Source organism: Rhamphochromis longiceps, linkage group LG14, assembly GCF_057381845.1.
Source record: "Rhamphochromis longiceps isolate RC_006_pf linkage group LG14, R_longiceps_female_GT1.1, whole genome shotgun sequence".
NCBI classification, from domain to species: Eukaryota; Metazoa; Chordata; class Actinopteri; order Cichliformes; family Cichlidae; genus Rhamphochromis; species Rhamphochromis longiceps.
In genome coordinates, this window is record NC_140570.1 from 39,266,570 (window position 1) to 39,286,884 (window position 20,315).

Genomic DNA, 20,315 nt, shown 5'->3' on the forward strand with positions numbered 1-20,315 from the left:
TCATTTCATCATAATTTTTTTTTTTTTTAATTTACTAAAAAAAGTTCAATTCAAGTCAGTGTTATTCATACGGCGCCAAATCACAACAGCAGTTGCCTCAAAGCGCTTTATATTGTACAGTAGAAACAGCAGCACTTTCTTCTTTGTGGATGTGGACAAACTCACATGGAGGCAAATCTCGAGTGGGGCAGGTGGTGAGCAAAGAACTGCACCCTGTGCCAGCTCATGGTGGAGTGGGCCATCTCTCTACAGATTGTTTCCTCTCTAACACCGCAGGAGGTTACAGCAGACCAGTGCTGCAGCACAATCTGAATGGCAATGAATTGTTGGTGCACAACCTTGTGACTGTTTAATTAAAACCCACGAGGATGCTCCTGGACACAGGCGCAGAAACAGATCTGCTCAGCTGAAAACTGTTTGTCATAGCAGGAGACCCAGCTGTCTTCACCTGAGGAGAAAGTGAGATGCTTGAAAAAGAAACTGATGTTTGCTGTCTATACCAGTTTGAGATCTGGGGTTAAATCTTATATATAGATTCATTTCATCAAAATTTGAGGATATATATTTAATTTGATAGTAAATTTACATCCATAAAGTAGATTTTGGGACTCCAGAATACTCATGACTGGTAAATCTCCCACTGCTTGTATGAGGTGCGCCTCTCATGGCAGTAATATTGACTTTGAATAAACATCTGCTTTTTATAGACACATAAAGTAACTGTCTGTGCTCGGCTCCGTGGACAGCCTACACCAGGGAAGTGACTAAAACCACATCTGAGGATCTTTTCTGTGAAGTCTGGGTGCCTTCACAGGTCAGAAGCACAGCAACGAGGCATGAGTTCTCCTTCATCTTAATGTTTCATGCTTACATCTATTACTTGACAGCTACAGTAAAGGAATAAGGATTTGGTGTAGCTGCAGGACATGAAGATGCATCAACTGGGAATCGAAAGGAACATGAGTTTCCAAACCTACTCTACCTGTAGCTGTAGTGTGCCGCTGTAACTGATCAATGTCTGTGGACTGTTTAAGGTAGACACTCATTCTCCCACCACAGTACAAACTGTAGTACTTACACTATGAGATAAGGATAATCCACTAGGAGAACAGATATTCATGGATATAAAGCCAGGTGCTTCTTAAAGGCGATCCATCGACGACCATGCAACCAGAGGCATTGTTGCATCCCTACAAAAAGACACGTAGGAAGGAAAGAAAATCAATGCTTCCAACACACTGCACCACATGCTGCAAGAACTATACAGAGAAAATATTGCTGCCAATACGACAGAGGAGCAACATTTCACTGTGAACTAGCCTGAGGAGGAAAAAACTAGACCCATAAAGTAGAGCTGGACGATGTCAGAGCCATGAAACATTTATTAAAGACCAGTCCTTTCACAGCCAGTGGGTGAAAATGGTGGGTAACTACTATGGCCATTTATCCCGTATGGAGCAATACAGGAGGGGTGTTAGTGTGAGAGGGGGGATGGAGAGAAGGAAGGTTCTCAGGAAGAGGGGAGGTGTCGCTGAGAGACTGATTTGTAAGGATGAGAGGGATTGATGGATCAACGAGAAGAAAGGAGGGACAGACAAAAGATACGTTGTTCTCCATGATAGTGGAGTTTTTATTAAGATTAAGGGCTTGGTGGAAAAACAGTTGGAATGTGTGGAGAATTCAACAGGGGGAGTGTTTCTCACTGTATATAATCATAGTTAATCACTGAAAATCATAAAGATCCTGAGAAAGGAAAATGTGCTTGCTATATGGAAAGGTGAGGCAGTGTGGAAATCAACCATCTGTCAGAGTGGTGACAAATGTTGATTAAAGGGGGAACTGTGGATAATAATGTGAAAGTGTCACAGATTAGTAGGCAGAGGACTCACTCGCAGGACTCTGAAGTTTAGAGAGAAGGTGAGGGTTTATTTGCAATGTGACACCAAGTGAGAATATATACATATATACAGTGGAACAGATAACACGGGGCTCCAGGGAGTAGGGCGGGGTCCGAAGGGAAGGTCCAAGACGGGGGTACACACACACGCTCTTCTTCCACTTGATCCGTAACTCACTCAAAATGTCCACACTAAAAAGCTCACGCTCACTCACACACATCCACAGAAATCCAGATGGCAGGGAAGACGGGCAGGGAGTCTAGAAGGCCTGTACACAGAGGAAAAAACAATGTCAGGAGGAAACTCTAGGAGATCAAAGGAACACTTTCATAGGCTAAGCTACACTGACATTTGGTAGTGTGACGATCCAGCAAGGAAGCAGCCTCTCTTGCCATCTTAAGTAGTCTGCCAGGATCAGTGTGAATGAGCCACAGGTGTGTGTTCAGGGTGGGTTCAGAGGCGGGGAACCAAGGTCCAGTTCCGCCCTGGTGGGAGAGGTTAAGACAAAAAATACACACACCACGACCTCTCCAGATCTTGAGAACCATGACAGAAAGTACAAATACAGAATGTGGATATGAGGCATTTTAATGAGGTGAGCCGAATGTAAGACTGAGCCTCACAAATGGGAATGAAAGCTGCTCAGTTATGCAGTCCTCAAAGCTTCCTCTGTGGATGATGGAGCTCCGTTTCGTCCGCCAAAGGACCTTTTGGCATCACGTTTAATGCACTCGGTCAATGTTCAGAGCAGGTGTGCTCTATTTCAAACCAAACCACTGGAGCTCCTTAACCCTACCCAAGCTGTTCCAAATGTTATGGAATCAAATGCAGATTTTTCAGGGTTTGAAAAGTTGTGTGTCGGGGCATCTGTGGTTCATTTATCTGGTTGAATAAAACTGGAAGGAAAAGACAAGTAAGTGGTCACAGATGAAGAGCAAAAGAATTTAATGAAAAACGAGAAAGTTGTTATCCTGGTCATGAATAATAACTAGAACAGTGAGACAGCAAAGTGGTCAATGCAAATGGAAAAATGAAAAACAACCCGACATTTGAAGCCTGGGACACGATCAGGTTGACTGTCTCAACTGTAACAGGAAGACGGTGACTGACATAACACAATGACATAAACAATAAAAATGAATGCAACAAAATTAGAACAAATGTAGGAACAGCGTAGACTGATGCATGGCGCTGCCAGTGCCCAGCGATGGGAGGGGAAGAGGAGGGCATGCGAAGCTGATTGATGGTGATGTCACCAGTTACGAACCAAGCATTTATTCCTGTATGAATAATGTATACACTTAACCGTCAACTCGTTTCTTCCCTCTCTTCATTTGTTATCTTTGCTCTCTGTCCATGCCGCCGTCCATCCATCCGTATCGCTCTGCCCGCCTCCTCATCTCCGACTGCAAATGGGAACAAATTGAAGCTGTAGGGAGTGTGTACATGTGCATGTGTCTGTCCAAGAAGGCGAGCGTTTGTATGGAGCCTTACGTATGTGTGTAAGTAAGTGTGTTTGTGTATTTAAGGAAGGAAAGTAACAAATTGACTTGGCCCACACCCACAGAGCTCCACTCAGCCAGAAGTGCAGACTGTCGATGCCCACATTACAATAACGCAGAACATTATAGGAGCACATTGTGGTACTTATACATAATGTGGTTTCCCATTTAAAGTCAGCGAACCCTATCAGTTTCTATTCTTTTATCACTGTACTCCACATTGGACATAAATTGAGAGAGCAAAAGGTGATTCTCAGCTTTACTTTTAAGGCGTATGCTCTATTCTGAACATCCTCCTCTATTTTAGAGCAACAGAGCATCCCGAAAGTCATGGACGGGTCGAAAAATGTACAGAGAAAAAAAAAGCAGGACAGTGCATCCGTCAAGACAAAGCCCCTCCAAATAAAAGCCAAGCTAAATAGTAACATCTCTGATAAGGCAGCTAAAATGTAAAAATACATGGTTTATGCCTTTCATGAAAAGTGGGATTTTGGCCATTAACGTTAGTAAATCATCGAGGTTGAAGTTCATAACTGTCCCTGGTGATTTGGAGGAGCACTGAAAACGTCAGTGAACTGTCAGACTGATGTTTGAGACTTTCACCTGTGAATAAAAGTTCTTTGAACTGTAAATTCAGATATTAAGAGGCTCCACTGCTCTGAGTTACAACTTTCCAAAAGATGCTATGAGAAGATTTTTGTATACAGTTTTTAAATCATCCATTTATCTGGATCAGTTTTACTGTCACTGAACGTTATAGTAAAATTAGAATGACTGTATTTTTTTTAATTCTAGAGATGAGAGACTCTAACGTGGTGGCAGGGAAGTGTGGAAGTGGGCTCACATCAGGGGTCTGCTCTGAGCCCCTTCATGTTTGTAGCAATGGACAGACTGACAGGTGAGGTCAGGCAGGAGTCTCTGTTTGCAGATGACACTGTGATCTGTAGGAACCTGGAGAGGTGAAGCTATGCTCTGGAGAGAAGAGGAGTGAATGTCAGTAGAAGCAAGACAGAATACATGTGTGAGAATGAGAGTGAGACGGGTGGAAGGCGAGGAGCAGGGATAGTGAAGGTAAATGACTTTAAAGCAACAGACAATGCACAAGAGGGGTGAAGAGAAGTGCAGACAGGGTGGAGAGGAGCATCAGATCTGGAGTCTGGAGACTCTTTGGAGACAAAGAGAACAAGGCTGAGATGGTTTGGACATGTGCAGAGGACAGATAGTGGATATACTGGACAAAGGATTGTGAATATGGAGCTGCCAGGAAAAGAGCAAGACCTCAGAGAAGAATCATGGATGCAGTGAAGGAGGTCGTGCAGAGGGTTGGTGTGACTGAGGTGAGATGGAGGCAGATGAAGAAGAAAGATGGCTGCTGTTTTTTCTGCTCTGTGAAGCACTTTGGGATGCGTTTGCATAAAAAGCGATATGCATACAGTAAATAAGCCAAGTTGAGGAGAATTGTAAGCTCATTAAATGCAGCTTGAATAAAAAAAAGTAAGTTTACTTATGCACTCTAAAAAGTAATTCAGAGGCTTAGTATATATCACTATAAATATAAGTTAGATGAGCCTAATAAAATCTATGGATATACTTTTAGTAACTATTTGAGTTTGATAGGTTGAAATAAATGTCTAAAATGTTAACATTTGTGTTTGTATTTATTTACATTTATCTCAGATAAAAAAATTCAGTATGTGTTTCACAGAATACCGTCTTTGCATGTACTTAATATTTTTGTTTAAAATTGAATCAAAATATTTGAGAAATATAATTATCTATACTCATCAGTATCTTGTACAAAAATCATTCATTATTCAAATCAATATTATTTATTGTCAACAACTACAACTTAAGTGTAAGTAAAACACGATAACGCAGAGTAATTGAGTATTAGTGCGCGGCAAGAACGCATAGCCTCACGGGAAATTTTCCATGTCATCACAACGGCGGTCAACAGACACAAACTCACGGGGAAGCCACCTGGAAAATTTGCCGGTAAGTGGCCTGAGTGCAAAAGGGCTAATGTAACGTTAAGGCTGTTTTACTGTAACTTTCTCAAGAACTAACGTTAGTCGTTCTTAAGCCGTCTTCCCGTTGTCAGTATCTCTCAGATTGCCTTTTTTCTGTTGTTGTTGTTGAGACTATTAAAAGAAATATAACTCGCGGTTAATACTTTGTCCTATTTGATTTGTAATGAGCATATTTTTCCTCAGTAGTGCGAATGTTGGAGAATGTCTGTGGATGTTTTTTTTCTGTTTATATCTTTTGTCACCACGGAAAAACCAGTTCAGTGGAGACAATGGTGCTTTTACCTATCCTATCCTGTCAGTACAAATAATAAAAAGGTTTGTTCCATGTTATTTTGCATGAGTGAAATCCGTTAACACATGTCACTGGCACGTGAGCTGATTATTTATTAAAATATGTGGAATAAAAGTAAGCTTACTCTCGTTCCTTATGTCTACAGGAGGATGCTGATGATGTCTGTGTTGAAGCGGCTTTGGCTGAGGGGGTGATGAAGATTTTACTGAGGATCTGAAATACCCCAAGAATCTCCGATATTGCTTCGAGGTATTTTCAAAAAGTGTTCCTGGAGCTGGATCCTGCAAACCTTTCAGCCAAGGTTCAGAGACTGAAGAATCACCTCTGTGCATTGGAGATGAATAAATTTCACAAAATGGGACTTTTTGAATGGATATCCATCAAAAGGTTAATGCATTGCCTTGATGTGATGTCATTTCCATTGCAGAGAAAGCATTTTTGGACTAACAAAATCTCATATATGTCAAAAAAGCAAAGGGAATTGTTAAAAAAAATAACCATAACCTGAAAGATGTTTTTCCATACAGGCCAGTAGCCTGATGGAAGGTCTAAGCTTGTTCTTGTGTTATCACAGTTCTTGTGTAATTTACTAGGGGATGGAACATAAACCATGAGCCTTTTTTATTGTTCATTTTGTTTTTTAAATAATCTGAGCTCTTGTGTTTGCTCCCCTGGTTTGCCATTTATCCTTCAAATATGTGAGGCTTTGAGCTAAACGGAAAAAGGCTCTTGTCTTTTTAGTGCTTGTTTAGTTCAAGTTATTGACATATTTATGAAAATACATTTTTCATTTGTAAAAATGTTAACATGTGGTCATTTTTCATACATGTATTATGAAACACACAACTACATATTAGTTTGTTTGGTTATTCAGACTTAGACCACCAGTGAAATACAACAACATTCATAGTTGAATGTTAGGGGGCGATCGTGGCTCAAGAGTTGGCAGTTTGTCTTGTAACTGGAAGGTTGCTGGTTCGAGAGCACTTTGGGGTCCATAGGGACTGAGTAAAGTGCAGTACAAATACAGCACAATTTTGATTAAGTTCAGTTTACAAAATTAAGTAAATGGAACAATTTTGGATTAACTGACCATCTATTGTTCCATTGACCAAGCATTTCAGTGTTATTTACTAAGTTTTTTTGTGTGGTTTTCACTTAACCTTACATTTGTTTTAAACTCATGATTTCTGTTATATTTACTGTCACGGCGAGTGAGGTGAGCCGTGTGGAGGAAATGAAGGAGGATCCAAATGCAGGCAGTCGTAAAGGTGGTTTATTGAACATGAAAGTAAATACAAACGGCAAATGGAGCTGGAACTAAACTATACTGGGATCAACTAAACTACAGAGCACAAACCTTAACGAGAATGACCAGAAGAGACTAACGGCAGACAGCAGGGAGAACACACGGGTGAGACATGGTAGAAACACAGATGACGCAGGGTGGAATACACAGACGGACCAGCAACTACAATGACGGCAGACATGACTTAAATACACAGAGAATCACAGGGGAATTACACACAGGTGGTGGACACAGCTGGGAATAATCAACAAGACGAGACAAAGGTAAAACCGAACATACTTACATGAGACCCAGACCTTCACAATAAAACAGGAAATGAGAACACCACACCAAGACGCAGACCTGACACTGAGAGACAGACAGAATGACACATGGAACCTGAACTAAACTAAACGTGAGATACAACCGAGAACAAATCCTTAAACATGAACCTCAAATAATAAACATCATAACCATCATCATAAACACAACAAGAGAACAAGAAAACAATCCCTGATGCAAACCAAAACATAATAACCTCAAACATGGAATAACAAAAACATGAAACTCCACATACTGGGTCCAACGGACCCAGACCCGTGACATTTACTCAATTTTTTTCATGTTTGTGTAACAACTACAATTATTCATTTCAACTTAATTTGTTTAAGCTTTAGTTATTCAATTGATCAAGTATATTGGACAGATTTGACTGGTTTCCAATCTACTCAATATTTTGTGTTGAGTAAATGTCAGTTTTAGCTTTTAGAGTGTACGCTACTTGTTAGTCCATCATGCAAATATACATTAGGTCGAGTTTACTTGAAAAAAATGTATTTTAATCAGGGTTTGTACAGATCTGATTGCACATCGATGTCACAGTGACATATTTAATGTAATGATGTTTGTCTGCTAAAGCTCTGTTTTAAAGTCAATTTGGGAAACTTCTAACTACAAGTCATGATATAAATAAATACATAAATAATATAAATAAAGTGACATCACATGGTAAGAAGGAATTCAAAACTAGCATCACATTTTAATATCCAGGAGCTGAATCAACTGTAATGACAGAAGGCAAAGTACAGCGTCTTTTACAGGCTGCCTGGCTAAATAACTTTTCTTCCACATTGAAATATAGAGTCTAATTTTTTGCTTGATGCAGCAGCAGGTTGCATGATCGACCTGGTGATCCTCAATACTAATACAGCCCACAGCGCTGACCAGCTGAATGTGCCGATTTGTCCTGCTGGGTCATCCTGGTGAGCGCACTCACCAGGACACCAATGTTTCCTTCTCTCCTGCCTGCAGCTGGTGGACAGGAAAGACCCTGATCAGCTGCCCCCTTGTGGGGCCCAACCACCTGTCCCATACACCTGACTTTCTCTCTCTGGGTTTGAAGGGATGCAATGTTCAAGGAAAGCACAGACACTCTGTGTGTATGGCTGTGCTACAGTAGCATTTGACCCAAAAGTGAAAGTGAAATGTGTTCTTGAATGCAAGTAACCTAAAAAACTCTTGCACTTCACTCAAAGAAATAATCTGTTGAATGAAGGTAATCTTATCCTGCCACCATATTTTCATCTAAAAACGTACGTTTGCTTAACATATTTTGATTAAGTTCTGTGAACGTGACTTACATTCGCCCAAATGTTTGGTTTTAGTCAATCCCAAAAAACTGATGTTAATTTACTCAGCATCAATCCAGTATCTCAGAGCGACAAAATGTGGCCTTGTTATGTACTTGTGTAACAACAACAACAACAACAACACGGGTTATCCAGTCCAAATCAAAAGTACAGGAAAAATGCTAGAGTCTGAAGAAGATGAAGTTGAGCAACAGAGTCCACGAGTCCAAAAGATGTGGGGAACAGGTCCAGGAAGTAGTCAGGGTCCGGCAGAGGTGTAGCTTCACATAAACACAAAGTGGGTTAAAGATTACGTTGATTCCCTGTTTATATCACAAACCCTAAACAAGGGAGGAGATGGTGATTTCCAGGCTCTGAGAATAAGTCTTTTAGCTACAATCATACCAAACATTAAGGCTTTCTGAAGAGGACGTCAACGTGCCAATAACGTTAGGGAGCAGCCTAGCACTAGCAAGCAAGTATACCATATGTCGATAATTCTAAGTCATAAATAAGGCTATATGGATTAAATATCTCCTAAGTGTAGGGCAGGACCAGAAAAGGTAGCAAAGGGTTCCTTCCATTGCTTTGCATTTATCACACGATGAGGAAACAGACAAAAACACTGCCAAGCTTCGTTTTAGAGAAATGCAAATAATGATAAGTTATAATCTGGCATCTTTAACACCTCTTTTAATCAATTTCTGCTTTTGATGCTAAACCTTCAGTTGCTGTGTAAATCCCCACACACCACAGAATTCATTTAGGCTCATCTTGTGCTGAGGATGTTTAGCACTGTTGTAGTTTTGTATGGACAATAAATGTTGATAAAGGAAAACACCGGGCTGTTTCCATTATTCTGTGGAGAGGTGAGTTTCAGTGCTAAAAGGGGTGAGTCAGAATTGAATAACATTACAATTTGTGAGCAACAAAAACTGTAGAAAATGTTGAGTTTGTCAAAGCTGCCACATGTAGGATTTCAGTCTTTGACTCAGTGTCACATTAACTCAGTTTGAACCTACACTGTTTTTATTTTTCCTGCCTCGTGCTTTTTATGAATGTTGTTATGAATGTTATAAAAATCCCAAGTGTAGCGACTTTTATGCATAAACATTTCATCCGGTACTGCAAAAGTTTATACATTTATTTTCTAGCTGTTAAAACACACAGTTTTAGAAATTAAACAGTAAAGGGAAAAAAATTGTGTTTGTTTAGTTTTGAAATCTCGAGTATTTGCTTTAGCATTAGCATTCGTTGACACTGCTACTTTAAAACTGCACACTCATTTCCTGACAACTTGTTAATTGTCATTTGTGCTTCATATCCCAGATAATCCTCCTTTCTGAAACACAATATGACCAAGATTTGCAAAATTGACTTTAATTTTTATTGAATATGACCTGAAATGACTGAGACCATTAACTCGAGAGGAAAGTGTTGCAACAGATATAATAATAGTATTTTTTGCAGTGATCCTTTATACAGCACCTATCAGTGCTGTCAAAATAAACATATACGACAGGTATGCATGTACAGTACTGTGCAAAAATCTTGGGCCACCCTTCATTTCTTTATCTTTTGATTCCAAGGATCCAGACTTTCTTTTCCTTCTGTCTTGAGCAATAGTTTCCAGGCTTTCTGAAGGTCTTTCAAAGTTGTTGTTGTTTTTATATATTGGCTGCTTTTTCACTCAATTTCAGTCTAACACAGCGGTTCCCAAACCTTTTTTGCTAGGCCCCACTTTGTGCGTGTGCGAATATTTTTCTTGTAAAACAAACACACCCTCCAACCACACACGCCCATATTTTGCTCCATTGCGGTTTATTTCACACCTCAAACGTTTAGTGAACAATTAAGCAAATACAAGTAAACTGCAATAAATTACAGGTAGTAAGAAAATAAACTACTAACTCTTTTACGCTGCGTCCGCACCTACACGGGTATTTTTGAACACGCAGCTGTTTCGTCCACGTAAACGGCGTTTCGAATCACCGAAAACTGAGATTTTTTAAAACTCCTTTTTTGTGTTTACGTGTGGATGAGGAATACAGAGTTCGTCACGCAACGTCAAAGGTATGTGCCTTTTTTCACGTCACGCTGTGCGCCACGTTATTGTTTACATGAGATGAATTGCAGAATGATAGAGACGAAATACTGTTAATCTGACTGTCTGCAGGTTTTACATGCAGGTACTGTCCCTCCATTTACAAAGGCAGAGGCGTCACGGTGTCATTATTTTACTGTAGTTGTTTTTTTCCTGTGTAATATTCAACATTGCTGTCAATACATTTTTTAAAAAATGCCTCTCTGTGCAAAATGGGTTTAAAAACATAAACAGCTGTGGGATCCTGTTTGTCCGTGATTTGAACCGAGGGGACAAATCGTGGCAGGATCAGCCCGATGTTATTTGTATCCCGCTGTAACTTTACTGTATAAAGAGCTAACATCTCCAACATGTCAGGAGCAGTTAGTCATTACAACAAGTGTTTGCGAACTAAAAATCAAGAATGTGGGATCCTGTTTGTGATTTGAAGAGCCCAGCGCTGCTCCCGATGAAGGGAAAACCAACCCTGCAGGGAGACCTACCTCGGCACTTGTGCAGGTGAAGCCAAAGGGGAGACATGCTTCACCATATAGTCTTTGGCTTAGAATGAAGTTGGTTTGGAAACATATTCAGCGATGCTTCATCTCCTGCTTTGCGTTTGTGTGGGCGCCCCGTGATAGCAGTGTCCAAGCGTTATATATTTTTTTTCCCCCTTTCATACCGCTCTGCGCACCCTCTAGGGGGCGGGCCCCAAACTTTGGGAAGCTCTGGTCTAAGGGATCAATCAGTGTTGTCTACCTTAGCAAAGAACCAATTTTTAACTGTATATGTAGTTGCTTTGTTACTAGCAGCGGCCTCAGAAAGTTCAGGCTGTGTTGAAGAGCTATCTAAACCTAACACTAAAGGGTGCTGACTCCCGTCAGTCTTTTCCAACTTGTCCCAAAAGCTTGTTTTTTGAGGGTTTGTGCCTTGGATGATAATTTGTGTCCATCAACAGTCCAAAAACTCTTCAAACATGTGTTTGAACTCTGGTGGATAGCTAAAGTCCAAACAGGACATCACATGTCTGTGCAGTGCTAGCCGAACCAGTGAGACCACCACAGCTTGAAGGAAGACACTTATATGGGCATTGTGAGATTATAATATTATTTTATGCCATGTTAGACCCCTAATTAAAGATTGTGAATTATTATGTAGTTTTAGTTTGCATTATTCTCCTGAATTAGAAGAAGGTGATAACTCTTGCATTTGTTAAACTGATTTGCATTACATTAGACTGCTGATTTATTGTGAATGAATGATATTGTTTTATGATGCATTATACTGCTGAGTTATAAGAAATACTGTTCGCAGAAAGTCATCGCCTTATTCGTCTGATTAGAAGAGAACAGAGCATGCTGGAGTTTTCTGCCCCATCTCAGCAGGAGCAGATAAACAGGGAGCCAAGGTCGTAGCTTAGGCGCCGTGTGAGAGAAAGCATGTGAATGTTTAGGCTTTTATGATTAGGTGGGGGCCACTAGAGGCTATAAGAGTTTGATCAATGCTCCACCATTTTGAGATCTGATGCTGTCTGCGTGCGGTGTCCATCTCCCACGCGTGTGATCATTAAAATCATCGTTTGACTCAACCTGGCCGGACCAGTGTTGTTATTTTGGTTTTTCCTCTTGTCTCCATCCCCAATATTTGAATCCGTAACAGCATCTTCTGTCTGCACATCTTCTCTGTCACATATTGTAAAGACTTTAGCCTCTATGCCTTCATTCTGTGTGATAACAACATACTCAACATACATGTTACATACATCTACTATTAAAAGAAGAAATTCATTATAAGAGTAAAGACACTTCAACAAACATTTGAAGGGAAAACAAAGTTGAGCTAAATATGAATTCTCAACAATCCCACAAATGAATGGTCCTGATTTATTCTGTAATAATACCTTAAGCAATATAATTAATTTAAAAATTACACTGCAAGAGCACCCTTCCCTTAGAGCACATGCACATTGTATATACACTCAACAAAAATATAAACGCAACACTTTTGTTTTTGCTCCCATTCCCCATGGGATGGACGTAGAGACCTAAAATTCATTCCAGATACACAATATAACCATCCCTCCCAAACAGTGGTCACAAATCAGTCCAAATGTGTGGTAGTGGGCACATCTGCTATATTGAGATAATCCATCCCACCTCACAGGTGTGCCACATCAGGATGCTGATCTGACATCATGAGTAGTGCACAGGTGTACCTCAGACTGCCCACAACAAAAGGCCACCTTGGAATGTGCAGTTTTGTCTCACAGCAAAATGCCACAGATGCCACAAGCAATGAGGGAGCGTGCAATTGGCATGCTGACTGCAGGAATGTCAACCAGATCTGTCGCCCGTGCATTGAATGTTCATTTCTCAACCATAAGCCGTCTCCACAGGCGTTTCAGAGAATATGGCAGCACATCCAACCGGCCTCACAACCGCAGACCTCGTGTAACCACACCAGCCCAGGACCTCCACATCCAGCAGGTTCACCTCCAAGATCGTCTGAGACCAGCCACCCAGACAGCTGCTGGAACAATTGGTTTGCACAACCAAACAATTTCTGCACAAACTGTCAGAAACCGTCTCAGGGATGCTCAACTGCATGCCCGTCGTCCTCATCGGGGTCTTGACCTGACTCCAGCTCGTCGCCGTAACAGACTTGTGTGGGCAAATGCTCACATTCGATGGCGTCTGGCACGTTGGAGAGGTGTGCGCTTCACGGATGAATCATGGTTCACATTGTTCAGGGCAGATGGCAGCTGAGAATGTCCCAGTTCTTGCATGGCCAGCATACTCACCGGACATGTCACCCATTGAGCATGTTCGGGATGTGCTTGACCGGCGTATACGACAGCGTGTACCAGTTCCCACGAATATCCAACAACCTCGCACAGCCATTGAAGTGGAGTGGAGCAACATTCCACAGGCCACAATTGACAATCTGATAGACTCCATGCGACGATGTGTTGCACTGCATGAGGCAAATGGTGGTCACACCAGATACTGACCGGTTCTGGGTCCCCAGACCCCCAATAGCGCAAAAAACTGCACATTCCAGGGTGGCCTTTTGTTGTGGGCAGTCTGAGGTACACCTGTGCACTACTCATGATGTCAGATCAGCATCCTGATGTGGCACACCTGTGAGGTGGGATGGATTATCTCAATATAGCAGATGTGCCCACTACCACACATTTGGACTGATTTGTGACCACTGTTTGGGAGGGATGGTTATATTGTGTATCTGGAATGAATTTTAGGTCTCTACGTCCATCCCATGGGGAATGGGAGCAAAAACAAAAGTGTTGCGTTTATATTTTTGTTGAGTGTATGAACATATTATATGTATATATGTATGTATATAACCATTTCATCCAGTCTGGTTGCTCATCCTGACCAAACCAGACTAACACTCCCACCAATGGAGTCTAAGAATAATAATAAGAAGCTTACATTAAGCCCAAGTACATAAATGTGCATCTGCTTAGAAATGTGTAAAAATTACTGTGTATTAAAGAAGAGGGGCCGACGAGTACATTCCTTTATTTTATGACAAGAATATTGCAAAAATTTCTATTTACAGTTTAACCATGAAAATAGGAATATTTTCATGAATAGCTACAGCAAAACCAATGTGCTAACTCAAGGTTAAATGCAAAAGAAAACAACCACACACTAAAAACACTACTATGCAAACTCTTGCATAGTAGTGTTAGAATTATTAGAAGTGCATTTGGGTTTGTTTGTTTGTTTGTTTTTTACCAATACTTATTATATTGAAAAGTTGAGAAGATGGGATTAACCATGCACATTCTGTCTGCTGTACTACAGCTTTAAATTCAAGAGCAGAAATGTGCATGTGTCTGCAACTAAAAAGACATGTTCTAATATGTTTTAGTTGTTTTTGCATTGTCTGGTAGGATGTGCAAAGACTTGTGTCACTGTGGCAGAAAGTTTAGACATGAATTAAAGCACTCACTGCTCTCTAAGAGCTGTGCCTTGCCCCATAAGAAGGAATCATTTAATAACTGCAAGCATAATATATTCACAGTAATTATAAATTTTTATATCTAAGTAATCAAGCAAGTGCTTTAGTTGACTCTTTTGAGTGCACAGACACACAACTCTCCTCTTTTGATTGGCTACCAAGAACCTTTCCCCTTTTATTATGATGCCTGTATTAAACAGTAGGAGTTGAACTAGGTCTTATGTTAAAATTCATTTCTTTAATTTCAAAATACCGTCTCTCAAATGAAAAGATAAGATAAGATAAGATAAGATAGAACTTTATTAATCCCTCGGGTGGGTTCCTCTGGGAAATTCGAAAAGCCTCTGTTTGTAGCTCAAGGGCAAAATCTGCAAGCCCAGATTTTTTCTTTACATTAGTACAGAAAGAGAAAATCTAGTGAGAAGGCAGGGAGGCTTGCAAACAGTCATAACCACTGAAATCTAACCACAGCATGATGAGGACTAGTGAAATTGGTTCCTGAAAGTTCCTGTAAAACAACAAAAATGATCTTGACTTTAGGAGCATTTTGGGTGAAGATCAATTCAGTAAGTGCAAATTCACTAAAATGTGATGAGCGCTGTGAATTCAATCAACACAATGTCAGTAAACACCTGAAAACATAATATCTGTATCGTCACACATCATGCTGTGGATCATATTAACCTCTGTATTATACATCTGTTGCCTGATTACTCGTAGTTTTTCTTACCTGTTGAAAACAACAGAAACACGTCAAGTTGCTTCTTCTCCTACAGTCTCCTCTCAGTGTAAACTGTAAGCTGCACGTGAAGGGCATTTTAATAATGTATGTGTCACACTGGATGCCATTCAAAGTAGATTTTCAAATAACTGCTAAATATTTCCTTCTTCTCTTTGGTGCCCATCCAACTGGTGACACCCTAGGCACCTGCCTAATTGGCCTATGCCAAAAACCGTCCCCGATCAGAGTTGTTATGCTGAAAACAGCCTGCTGCTGCTCGTCATAAGATTGATAAGCAGTGAACCAAAACATTAAAGGCCAGGTCTATAAATATGAAAAGAAACTAAAAGTTACTAAAAGGCTTTGCAAAGCTGAAGGGAACTGCACATTTCCTGCAGTGATTTCCAGCCTGTTCTGTCAGGACCATGTTAATCAAAATAACTTCTGCATCTGCAGGAAACCATTATGAGGGTATGGCTGTGTTCCTACTCGCTCTTTCATGACATATTCAAGGAAGCAGCAGCAAGAATTGATCACAGAATAGAGCAGGCATCAACGGCAAAGCAGATATTGATTAACCCAGAAAACACACGTTTTGGGGTGCAGGTGGGTTGCAGAGCAGCTTGCAGACACAGGTAAAGCAGCTATATGTCAATCAGGTGAACAGAAAGACATCAGCTGCTCCATCAGCTGATGTGGGCTAGCACTAAAATCAAATTATCTTCCATGATTACTGACCTTGGTTATTTGACTTAAGGTAGACTTTAAAAACAAACATATGACAGATATAGTGCAGGTCATTGTGCTCTTCTTCATCTATGACGTCTAATAATTAGCAAAAATCATGAAAATGCCAATCACCCACAACTTAGTATAAGCTCTTGTATATTAAACTCTAGTGGAGTGGACTCCTTTGCTCTCCTGGGTCCAGGGGCAAATTGGGTCTAGGTCCCTACCTTATTTCTCCTCCTGACTAAAGTGTAGTTTAATGAGCTTTCGTCCCAGCGGACGATCAGGATAAATGCACACACTTTGGGCTCCTGGGCAGAGTAAGGTTTAATAACCTGTACTGCTGTAAATTACCAACAGCGGTGTTGAATACCAAATGTGCCCATTATAAACACTGAGAGCCGAACTGCTCCAAATGTCAATTCTGAGCTCTGGATGAGTGACACTGTGTCACTCATCCAGAGCCCATGTCAGTGAGTGTGTGTGTGTGTGTGTGTGTGTGTGTGTGTGTGTGTGTGTGTGTGTGTGTGTGTGTGTGTGTGTGTGTGTGTGTGTGTGTACTCCATGTGTAAAGGAAAGGGACTGCATACTTTGGAGTCATTGTAATGACTTTGAAATAGTTGAATATGTACATTAATCCAAATATATGCAAAATGGGATAAAAAAAAAGTAAACAGGGACTTAGGTGAGTATAAAGACAAGAACAGCAAGAGGGGAGCAGGAAAGAGGCATGGAGGGAGGAGCAGCGGATGATAAGGAACCAAAGAGAGGGTGCAGATGGTGGAACAGTGGTTGCCAAACTCCACGAAAACAGTATGATGTGCTTATCAAGGCTGGTCTCTTTTTTCTTGGTCTCTTCCGTCTCTCTGTCTCTTTCACTTCCACTCTCACCTCAGCTCTCCTTCTGTCCTCTTATCTCCTTCTCACATTCCCTTCAACCCTTCCTCAAACTGGTCTCCTTCTCTCCTCTCTCACCCCGTCCAGCCTCTCTCACTCTGAGTTCTTTGACTGCTGCTAACTTGGTGTTTGAGGAAATGTAAATTAGACTCACGCAGAGCTGCTGGAGTGGAAACACTTCCCTTTCCATATAGACTTTTGCTCAGCGTGTAAATACGATGTAGAGTTGTGTGTGTGTGCTCAGGTTTTGCTATAGCTGTGAGGACCATAGTAATATTTGCTGTCTTCTGAGGACGCTCTCACTTCTGAGGACATGCTAAACTAATTTTGGAGCAACCTAACTGCTTGGTCCAACCATTTAAGATTCACTTCACACTGTCCAGGACAATACCACATTTCATTGGAAATTCAACTTTTCCCCCGTTTCTCCCGTTTTCACGTGCTGATACATTTTTAAAAATTCATTCTTTTTTTTCTTTAATCTCTCCCTCAGTCAGTGATTGGTTTTACTACAACTCAAAATTCTTAAATAGACAAAATATTTAAATACTTAATTACAAAACTACTAGGTTTAGGAAAAATATAATGGTTTGATTAAAAAACTGTACAGGGCAGCACGGTGGCACGGTGTTAGCACTGTTGCCTCACAGCAAAAAGGTCCTGAGTTCAATCCCACCAATCAGGCTGGGGTCTTTCTGTGTGGAGGGGGTTCTCTGCTGGTACTTTGCCCTGCGACAGACTGGTGACCTGTCCAGGGTGTACCCTGCCTCTGGGATAGGCGACAGCCCCCCCGCTACCCTGACAAGGATAAGTGGATGGATAAATAAATGTTACCCCCTTTACAATCAAACTCCAGTTTTATTTTGAATGGCACATTTCAATACTACACTATTGTCCATGAAAACTTTAAATATTCTCTTGAATATGGAATTAACACATTACACGACGGATCCAAAATCCTTTGCCGACATCTGTTTGGTTAAACACTGACAATAGGAAACCTTTTGGGAGCGTTTCCCAGACATGCCACGGAGAATAGAGTTCTCATCCTTGAAGCCTTTTCTCTTGTATAAATGAAACATGAACCACTAAAGCCCGTATTTGACTCAGTCAGACTCCAACTCTTTCCTCTTGATCACTGAAGCGGCCAAAATAATTTTCTCTGACAGTTAGCATTTTCCAGACTGTCTTTTTGAGCTCATCATCTGTGACAGACCTAATTCTTGGCTGTTTGACGGATTTTCTCCCTGCTTCCATTCAACTTTAACGATGCCAAGAGATGCTATAAGTTTGTTTCCTCTGTGGCTGCACAGCTCTGACACATAATGGGGATTCCATAGCCTAGCAACAAGGAGGCTAAAAACAACCCACAATGCACCAGTTTTTGCAGAGGACTCCTGAATTCAACAAGATATCTGATGTGTCACATCATTAGATTTTGGTTTAAGACGAGCCAGGCCTGCACAGAAATCACCGCTGATGATGTCTCAGTCCAGCTGCTTAGATTTCTGTCCAACATCTGGCTCTGAGATAATTGGTTTAGACAAAACTGAGTTGCTTTGTAGAGAAACTTTTTTATCTTGTGACCTTGAGAGATTTTTTATTGTTGTGTTGTGACTGAGAGCGATGTTCACTGGTTAAAGCAGCTGCCTACGTTTTAAACAGTGACATGTTAGAGATCGTAGACTTCATCCAAGCGTTTCTCTTGAAGCTTTTATATAAAATACAAAATGGCGCCGGTGAGGTCGGCTGCCGTGCTGGATGCTCTGCCCTAACTTCTCCACTTTTTGCAGTTTTTCGTCACTTTTTGCTATATCTGCGATAATCTTGCATGGGCATCATGCAAAACACACAAATCCGCTACAGTAGAGACACTTTGGTTTCTATTGGTCTGCAGTACACGAACATTTCACCATGTTTAACTCCGGACCCAACCTGGCCAAAGGAGATCCTGAGAGAGAACAAAGGACGCGACCCTAAGCGACGGCCTCGAGGTAAAAGAGCCGGCATCAGGAACAGGCTACGGGCTCGCGCACACCGCGCACCCATGCCCAGTATCCTGCTAGCCAATGTTCAATCCATCGAGAACAAGCTTGATGACCTCAGAGCCAGAATCAAGTTCCAGAGAGACATTCGGGACTGCAACCTCCTCTGCTTCACCGAGACTTGGCTGAACCCAGCGATACCAGACCACGCCGTGCAGCCGACGGGGTTCTTTTCGGTTTACCGCATGGACAGGACAATGGAGTCGGGGAAGAAAAGAGGTGGTGGAGTGTGCTCGCCCAATCTGGAGCTTTTGATCGTTAAGTGTCGCCCTTTCTATCTCCCTCGGGAATTCACTGCGGTCATTGCCTGCACTGTTTACATTCCGCCTCACGCGGACTCGGACACTGCCTTATGTGAGCTACATGAGGCTCTCACACATCAACAAACACTTCACCGAGATGCCGCACTCATTGTTATGGGAGATTTTAACAGAGTGAATCTCAAACGGACATTTCACAACCTTCACCAGCACATCAACTGCCCCACCCGGGGCACGAGGACATTAGACCACTGCTACACCCCGTTCAAGAACTGTTACAAGGCTCAACCCCTGCCGGCATTTGGAAAATCGGACCATTCCGCCATCTTCCTCATACCTGCTTACAAACAAAGGCTAAAGCAGCAACCACCAATCAGGAGGGAGGTCGCTCGCTGGACGGACCAATCGGTGGCCGCGCTGCAGGACGCACTGGATGACGCAGACTGGGACATGTTTCGGCGCAGCTCTGATGACATCAACATGTTTACGGAAGCGGTTGTGGGATTTATCGGGAAACTAGCGGACGACACAGCAGAAAGAACTATCATCCGAACGTTTCCCAACCAGAAGCCGTGGGTGGATAAAAGCATCCGCGACGCTCTGAGATCACGCACCGCTGCCTACAATGAAGGGCTTGTCTCCGGTAATATGGACCTATACAAGGCTGCGTCCTACAACATGCGCAGCGCGGTCCGAAAGGCAAAGCGGAGCTACGGGGAAAAACTAGAGTCACAGCTACGACAGTGCGACTCTAGGAGCCTGTGGAAAGGACTGCGGACTATAACGGACTATAAACGACCAGCTTCTTCAATGATGAATGCCGATGCTTCACTGGCTGATGAGCTGAACACGTTTTATGCTCGCTTCGACGCCGCAGCAATTAAAACAACAAACGGCTGCGCGCGCTCGGAGTGCACCAGTGAAGAAAATGCATTCGTCATCACAGAGCATGCCG